The 9285-nt window shown below is 38.5% G+C and overlaps 1 protein-coding gene across 6 annotated transcripts in view; it reads left to right on the top strand.

The window, feature by feature from the left end:
• Positions 1 to 391: 391 nt before the first annotated feature.
• Positions 392 to 9285, top strand: part of AOPEP (aminopeptidase O (putative)) — a 190006-nt gene continuing 181112 nt past the window's right edge. For 4 of the 6 annotated variants that reach the window (XM_056514249.1, XM_056514248.1, XM_056514252.1 and 1 more), the window contains exon 1: positions 439 to 518. The gene's annotated coding sequence lies outside the window, so the exon portion shown is untranslated. Of the gene's footprint in view, positions 874 to 9285 lie in introns of all 6 variants that reach the window. The other 2 variants (XM_056514251.1, XM_056514250.1) reach the window with 1 other exon arrangement.

Raw genomic sequence — 9285 nt, 5'->3', positions numbered from 1 at the left:
ATGAGCTCCTCCGCGGATACCCGGCGCTGTGGCGGTGCGGGGCGGGCCCGGCAGGATGAGCTCATCCGCGGATACCCGGCGCTGTGGCGGTGCGGGGCGGGCCCGGCAGGATGAGCTCACCCGCGGATACCCGGCGCTGTGGCGGTGCGGGGCGGGCCCGGCAGGATGAGCTCATCCGCGGATACCCGGCGCTGTGGCGGTGCGGGGCGGGCCCGGCAGGATGAGCTCATCCGCGGATACCCGGCGCTGTGGCGGTGCGGGGCGGGCCCGGCAGGATAAGCTCATCCGCGGATACCCGGCGCTGTGGCGGTGCGGGGCGGGCCCGGCAGCATGAGCTCATCCGCCGGCGCCGCGGCCGGGCAGGGGCGGGGCGGTGAGGCCGGCGCCGGGCGCGGGCGGCAGCGGCAGCAGCAGCAGCAGCTGGGGCGCCTGGCGGGCCGGGCAGGGGCCGGCGTGTCCCTGTGTGTGCCCGCACACGCCCCGGGAGCCGGCACGCCGGCGGGGCAGTGGCCGCCGCTGTAAGTGTTCTTCCCCGTCCTGCTCCCCGTCCCCGTGCTGCGGCCGGGCCCCCCGCGCTTCCCGCCGCTCCGCCACGCCTGGTGCGAGGGAGGCGCTGCTGGGAGTGACAGCGCTTTCCGTCCCTGCCTTTCCTCGCAAACAGCGGAGCGTAGGGAGCAGTGCAGAGGCGCAGTGCCGAGCAGTCGGGAGCGTGCGGCCGGCGACCGCGGCTGTCCTTTTTCACGCAGCGTGGGTCAGTGGCCTTCTTGTGGCCTTCTGGTGTCCTGAAAAAACCTTAAGCGTGGATCTGTTCGACTCTTTCTAAGCTGTTTAGTGAACTGTTCCACTCGTTGGCCTCTTTAATACTGGAAACATGTAGGTGAAACTCCTGTCTTAATAAATGGTGGTGTGTAATTCATGTGAGGATTTCAGCCCAGTTGTGTGTTAGGTCCTTTACCCAGAAAATGCTTAGATTGCCGAGGTCTAGTTAAGTGACTGAGATGGCCTGCCAGTGTCAACATTGGAAAGGCTTTTTCTGATTCCAGCTCTAACTATATTTAGTTCTTTGACCCCATAGGTGGTATTCGTTAACAACAGCTGCATTAAGTCAAAAACAGTCATTCTGTTCCAGCACAGATTTTATTTGGGTGCTTCCTATGTATGAATATCATCAGACATGCATGCTCCATGTCCCGAGAGTCAGTCACACACAACCTTTCCTTGCATATTTTGAGTGGAAATAAAATCCAAGGTAGTTCCATGCCTCTTTAATGCTGTTCAGCATCTCTATAGAATCACTCACTTTGGAGGGACCATTTAAGATCATATAGTCCCTGTTAAGGCAGGGTTAGGTATAGCAAATTAGGCTATATCCAGGCCCATGTCCACCTTGAAATAATTTTGTAAAATAAAACCCGGAAAATGCTATCTTACACAAATGTTGGTCAGGGGGTTTGCTTTGTTTTGGTGGAATTGTTGGTGTTGTTTTGTTTTTTCATTTTGTTGGGTTTTTTTTTTGTTTTTTGTTTTTTTTTTTGTTTGTTTGTTTGTTTTTGATTGTGGTTTTTTTTTTTTTTGGTTGGTTTTTTTTGGTGTTTTTTTTTTTTTTTTTTTTTTTTGGTTTTTTTTTTTTTTTTTTTTTTGGTTGGTTTTTGTTTTTGTTGGTTTTTTTTTTTTTTTTTTTTCCCATAAACAAGGGTCAAATTGGCGGCAGAAAATTGTAAAACACATGTTTGGTCTCTAATTATTTTAGGTATGTGGTCATTACTGTAGTAGAGACAATTGTCAATGGGGCAAAGATGGGTTAAGGGCAATATCAGGATATTTTCCTAGCTCTACCAGTTTTAATTTTTGCTTCTTTTTCAGTCTTAGTTGTTTTTCATTGGGAATTAGTATTTTGTGGGCAGAAGGGGACTTCTTTTTTCTCTTCTTATTTAAGCTGAAAGACCGAGTTTTCTCTTGGCTTATAATTTCAGCTCACAGAAATAAATTTCCCTCGCTGCTAATTTGCTGCTGTAGTTTGTAAAGAAGGTCTTCCATTATGTTTATTATTCCTGTAGTTTTCAGACTTAAAAGAAAGTCTGAATAGTACCAATTGTTTTATCAAGGGGATATCAATGATTGAATTAATTTTCACATCAAAGTCTCATTATGAAATGTGCTGTTTTCCTTGTGACACAGGGCGAGTTCTGTAAGCTCTCTTCTGTGGGTTGTTTTATAGTAGTTTAACATGAGCAAATGTTTATGTTAGTTTGTTTAAGCCTTGCTTTCATCTATAGAACCCATTCTTGGCTTAAAAAGGCTTAAGATCTCTTAGGTATTTGTCTTGTGTGTGTGGGAAAAAAAGTTTGTAATTACAAAAAATAATGTACCCATATTACTTGCTATTTAAGAAGTAAAATTATTGTTGATGCTGATGGTCGAAACTGAATTTTTACTCAGATCTTAAGTGTCTTACATAGTGTGGAAAATGTATAAACCTGGATTTGGAAGAAGCTGCCCTGAAAGCAGTTTAAAGGGCATTAGTTATAAACCTATTTTAATTACTAAAGAGAATGTGTATCCAAAAGGCACTTTTTTTTCATTTTAAAGTTTCTTTAAATGCTGAGTAGAGAGCATTATAGCCTTAATTCTAACACCTGCTTGTTGAAAGCAATTGAATTATCTTTTTTGTACAGATGAAGAAAATCATGCTTGGCTGAGGATGAAGAGAGCCCAAACATGGCTTTATTTTCCTGGTATAGAAAGCTGGTGTTTAAATGTCTGGATATTGGCCGGTGGCATGCAGGGAAAATCTGTGTCGCTGAAATTCTTCTACACCTTTTGAAGAGTACATAACACAAACAGGTTGGTCTCTGTGCTTCAGAGATCCTTGTTTGTAGATCAGGATATTAGCTTACATTACCAGCTCAGGTGCATGTGCCAGGCTGCATGCTCAAGTGACTGTGCATGGAAATAGCTGTCTCTGTTGGCTTTGATCAAAGCAGATGTTTCTGTCTGCTGGGCTGTCTTCAAACAGGCCAAGCATAGAAATCATCTGACCATCTTCAGTTTACTGGAAAACTCAATTTGCCTAAATTTTCATGGAGTTACTTAAATGGACTATTATTTCAGGGAATGAGTTTGTGTGAATGAGGTGTGAAAAACAGAAAAGTTGACATAGAAATGGGCACTGCCTTAGGGATTCATCCCTGCTACTTGTGTCAGCATTTATGTGTGAGTTTGTGCAGCTCTAATTTTGCACAATAAAAATGGTATGGTTTGGAAGGAATTAACCAGTTTATGTATTCAAATGTTTGCAACAACTTCATGTTGGGAGTTTTCCACGGCTTGGCAGATATCAGGGACAGAGCTATAGCTGCTTGAATTGGTCGGAGACTTGATCTTCTATCGTTTGGCACTCTCTTTCATTCACTTTTGCTTTCTAAGTTTTTGGAAATGCATGAAAAGTGACCAGCTCTGAAACAAGATGTGTTTTGTGTATGCTTCATGTTTGGCACACACCTTCATGACAGGATGCAGGACTATCTCAGACAACTGTGTTTTGTGCCTGCCCTTGGCAATCGTGTAAGCCGTGACTGTCATGTGTAAGGCAGTCCTTCGCTGGCTGGTGTAGCAGGAGCGCAGGGAAATCAGGCTTGTGCTTGGAAAGGGAGTAGATAGTTCAGTGCATTCTTGATAGTGTGTTTCTAGCTCCTGGCATTGCATTATGAAGTCATTTCTAATGGCCAGCTATCTTCTGGTTTTCAAGGTGGGTTTGTTTGGGTTTCTTTTTAAGCCTTTCACTTGCTCCCACCTAGTAGTGCCTCTGGTGGACATTTCAGCAAGTTCAGAGGGTTTTCTAATTTTCTTATCTGGATTATTACTGTTAGAGTGGAGTTAGACTGGAGTAGCTAGCTATTAGCATTCAAAATAACAGCTTCTGGGAATAATGAAATATCAATATCAGGTATCATAATCGGTCACTCTAGTGTGCTGTGACTCCTTTGAATAGCACCTCTCCTCCTCCCCTTCCTGGTTCACCATTTGAAATGGGTATTCTGGGTAGTTCAGCTGTCCCTGGTGTTTTTTTCTTAGCTTTCTCTGGACAAAATTATATTTCCAAGTTCTATCATATCTCTTTATTTTCTTTTTCCTTTTAACCGTAAAACCTAAGACTATGAGTTACTGTGTATTGCCTATCAAAAAGAAACTTTTTTTTCTACAGATATTTTTAGGAAGCTTAATCTTGTCTACTTTGCAACCATGTTTTATGTTGCTTGGAAACTTTTTTTCCTCGTCTTTGCTTTCAGAGACCAGTGTTTTTAATTCAGGCTGATGCTTTTTGTATTGAGTGGAAAACAATGTTATACAAATATAATTCCCTGAAGGATCATATCTCTCCTGTTTCCCATTCTTTGTGTCTTTTGTGCAACTCTGTTATGTGCTGGTAATCAAGATTGACTCTATTAATTTTGGCCACCATCTGCTGTTATTATTCTTTTGTGAACATCTGTCTTCTAAAATATTGAAACATATAACCAAATAATCAGCGTTCCCTGTAATTTTATTACTTCTATTACTTACAAAATGTACTTACAAAGTACATTTAATCAGAAAGATGCATTGAATTTAAGGTCTAGCTTTAAAATATTCTAGTAATTTTTTATATCTCTGTGTGGAAGAAGTCTGACATGAAACACTGTTTATGAAATGATCACCAGGATTTTGTAGCAGCATTGCAATATCTATTTTTTGTTTTAATCTGGAGTTCAGCTAGTGAACCTCCTTTTCTAAAGGTGAAATGCATTAATTGCACAGAAATTAAAACCTGTTACTTGTATTATGGGCAAAATGCAGCAAAAAATATTGCAGAAGGTAATGTTGAATAAGAGACATATTAAAAAAAAAGATCTCAAAAATAATGTATGTTTTTTGTGATGCCAGTACCTTGATATATGTGTAAAAAGAACTTATCATACCAAATCCAATGAATATTTCTCAGAACAGCATATTTATGAAGCAGTAGTAAAAGATGTACTGTTTGCACACACAAAGCTCAAATATGTCCAGAGAACTTTCAAGGTGTACAGCAAGGGTTTTGCTTCAGAAGGTGAGGTAGCATGTTTACTGTCTTATATCAACACCATGATTAGGATTTGTTCTCTTAATCTGTTAAGGAAAAATAAAATGAAAGACATAATGAAAGACAAATGCTAGTCTGAATTAGTTATATGATTGTACATGGTTTGGGAGTTAAATTTTTTACACTCCATCTCAATCTGTACTCAATTTGTCACAAAAATATATAGGAAAGAATTCGCCCTTTGTAGGAGAGAATCCTTCCTTTGTTTACCTAGGCTTGACTTGCAAATTTGCATAGCATTGCAGCTCTCATTGATTCTGCTTAGGATTTTGATAGGCTGTGTTTTAGTACCTGCAGTAGTAATCGTGTTGCAGGGATGGTAATACTATGATTTGTTTACATTTTTTGGGAAGACTTGATTGAAGAAAAGACACCATAAAGTTATATTTAATCAAATGCAGTTGGAATCTAATGGTAAATAAAATCATTACTTACAGCCTGTTCAGTTAAACTCCCTAAATTATCACGTATTTATGAAAGGACATCACAGTCTATACAAAGAAGAACATAGAGTTTACATAATTGATAGTTTCACAGCTACCTTTTTCCTCCTCACAATCCCTAGTACCTGTCATTACAACTTTTTGCTTCTGTGAGTGCACACATACTTTCTCTGTCTGTCATCCCAGTGGTTTAGTCATGTTTCACCAATGAGGGACAGTCTAAGTGTAGATGCTAAATTTCAAACAAAGGATCAGTGTGTTGTTTTACAACACTGTTGAATTAGCATTACTGATTGAAAGCCTAGATACCTAAGCTTTAAACAAATGTAACAAAGTTGACATGGGTTCCAGCATAACAAAATATATACATATAAATAATTTTGTCCTTTTTAGTGACGTATTTTGATAATGGTCCTTTTAAAAAATTAGTGAAAAAGATCATTACCTTTTAACTCTGATATTACATGCTGTTATAATTTCTGTCCTCCTCTTTTGCTGAAGTGCATCCTTCCTTTACCATTTTTGCTTGCATTTTTTTTTCACTTGACTTTATTTTTTGTTTGCTTTAAAGTGATTCCTGTGTTATTTGTTTCATTGCTACAGAGGTTGTGTGCATGGTCATTCAGTGCCCTCATCTTTGACTTTTTCCTTGATAATAAAAAGGCTGTCTATTTAAGCGTTCACTGTCTATTTCACTATCTGAATAAAGGGTTCATTCCTGTCTTTTCTTTTTGAATAAAACTGGTAATTTCCTGAGGTGGTTGAGGTCCTATACTTGATAAGCCAGCGAGAGCCTGAAGGAGGAGTAGATACCTATATTGTCTGGGACACAAACATTTATCCATGTATTTGAATGTCATAAAATCAGCAGTGCTGTTTATGGCAATGCATCTGTTCATCTCATGTCAAGTTAATTTTTATGTAACATGACTTTGAGCCAAAATGAAACATTAGATTATATTTCCAGCTTCTAATTAGATGACTATCATATATATGAATTAAAATACCTCTACTCAGTTGTTCTAAATTCTGGATAATCTTGTATTGGCTTTTTTGGTTGGTTGGGGTCTTTTGGTTTTGGTGGGGTTTTTTTTGTTTATTTAGGGTTTTTTTTGTTTGTTTGTTTTTTGGTTTTTGGGGGTTTTTTTGGTTGGTTGGTTGGTTTTTTGCATGTTTTCATCTGTTTATTTGTTTTTGGGGTGTTCTGGTTCTTGTTTTTTTTGTTTGTTTGTTTTTTGTTCCATTTTGGTTTGGTTTTCATTTTGTTTTGTTTTTTAAAAGTTTTTCCCCACTGGAAAAATGCTACATGTTTTCAAAAAGAACATCCTTTTACCATCAAATTTCTTGCTTATGAAGCAGGTTAAATAAAACAAGATTAAAATGCACAACTGTTTTGCAGCTCTATTAATCTATGCTTTAAAAAGGAATCTTGAAAATACTTTGTGTTAGCACTGATTATACTTCTATTGATTTTGAGCCAATGTAATTCTGAAGTTGGGAAAAGAATAGTTTAAAGGCAGTATATGTTGTTCATCTTTTATAATGACTTGTAATTTTAGAGACTGAATTTTATTGCATATGTACTCAGCTGATTTACTGCATAGAGGGGTAACATTACCTGCACACAAGGGGGCATGCTAAATCCTCTGAAATATAATTACAAAAAAGCTTTTAAATTAGAGTAAATTAATATCTGTAGAGAAAATAATGAAAGCACACTTTGAACGTAGTACTGTTTTTAATATTGATAAATGTTTTGTATTAATATTTTATGTATGTGCCAGAAAACTTAATTAATTATATGTTTAAGTCCTTTTGGTTTAGTTAAGTAAATACATGGTGAAATTCTGTGGCTGAAGATAATTTGTGTTGTTTAAAGTGCCTTAAAGAAAAGTGCCTTCTATTGAAAGTGTAGAGAACACTGTTTTCTGGGACTATATTTTGGTATTCTTATACTTAAAATTGTGTATTTTTGTTCTTATTCTTTATTTTCTCATTCACTTTTTGTTTGGTGTTTCAGTTCAGTAACAAAAAAAATCAGCCCTACAGAATACAAAAACCAATCACTTTTTCCAGTTTTAGAAAATTAGCTCATTGTAATGCTTGAAATGCATGGAGGATAGTTGTATTTGCAAGATTTTTTTTTGCTTGTCTTTTCTCCATGCCCCTCTAGGGAGAAGCTGCCCAAATCTGCTGTACACACCCAGTCAGGGCCTGGGGTATAGCAGGTAATCTTCATCCCAAGGCTGGCATCTCCTACAATTGTGAACATAGGATAGTACTCACATTTTATCAAAGGTGTCAGTATTATATTACAAATATTTACAAATTAAAAATGTGTTTGTGCAAAACAGAGTTTGAATGCTAGTTCAGTGTTGGATTTTCCTCCACCAAGTCACATTATTTCTTTTCTCTATCGCCAAAAATTACTTGACCTGCTAGCAGTCAGGAGGTTTTGGCAGTCAGGAAAAAATCCAGGGAACATCAAGTTCAATCCACAGCATTACACGCAGACACCATAGAAGCTTATGCTTATGCTGCCTGAATTCACTGAGCTATTGCAGTGAAAGAGAACCTTCTGATGTGAGCTTAGTTGCCCTGGTACATTTGCAGAAGTACTGAAAGATTGTTAAAAATTAAAAGGAAGATTTTTCTCAGCCTGCCTTCTAAGACAGCCCTGAAGGAGCTGTTTCTGACAGCTAAAAAGCCCCTGAGGTAGGGAGATACTTTCTAAGCTTTGTGTGAAACTAGTTTAGGGAACTGTATGGGCCAGTTCTTGTCCTGAGTCTTTCACTTAATTACAGTAGTTTGATAGCATGCCCTGGATTCCTACAAAAACGATACAGCAAGTCTTTGGGGAGTCTGAGTTCCCGTCTGAGCTGACTTTGAGAACTATCTAAAAACTGTCTTCGGACAGTGAAGTCTGTGATGAGGTGTACAACTGTGAAATAATATCACAATGGAGTATCTGTTCTCTTAAGGCACTTAGAACCTGCCTATCATGGTGTCACTGAATTAGCAGGGAGAGAACTGGCATTGGTATTTCATCCTCTGTTATCTATTCCTTATCTAGAAAGCAAGTAGAAAGAACTTAAGTGGGCTAAACGTGCATGACTTTGACTCAATGGTCATAGCAAAAAAGAGAATGCATGTCTGTTTAACTTTATCATGAACTTCTGCCTGTTGTTGCAACAAATGTTGGTGCATTTTAATATTTTTGTGCCTTTATATTTATTTATTTTCCAGTGAAAAGACTTTTTATTCTCTGTAAGGTGCTATTCTGAGTGAGTCGCCTGCTACAAAAATGTTATTATATACCTTAAGCATTTAATCATAGATTTAAAAAATCTTCGTGAGCAATCTCCAAGGACTACTTGGAATGCACTCCTTGTAAATTGGCTCATTTTCTTGTAAGTGGTAATACAAGAGTGGTTGTAATTTGGAAAGTATATTAATCTCTAGACGAGCATTGTATATAGGAATTTTTTACTCTAAAAATTTAAGACCTATGAGGTGATTTAAACTTACTTTTTTAATTTAAAATCCCAGCAGAAATACATCACTATCTTTTGATACATTTGGTTGTTTCTATCGGTTTATAAAAGCTGTCTAGAAATACTTTCATTTGAGTTCTTATCTGAAAAATACAGTCACTGGTCCTTGACACAAATCCTGAAGCAAGTAGATGCCATTCTAGCCTGATGCCATTGTGCAGAGATA

This window comes from Oenanthe melanoleuca, chromosome Z, assembly GCF_029582105.1.
Source record: "Oenanthe melanoleuca isolate GR-GAL-2019-014 chromosome Z, OMel1.0, whole genome shotgun sequence".
NCBI lineage: Eukaryota > Metazoa > Chordata > Aves > Passeriformes > Muscicapidae > Oenanthe > Oenanthe melanoleuca.
This window is presented reverse-complemented; position numbering and strand designations above follow the sequence as displayed.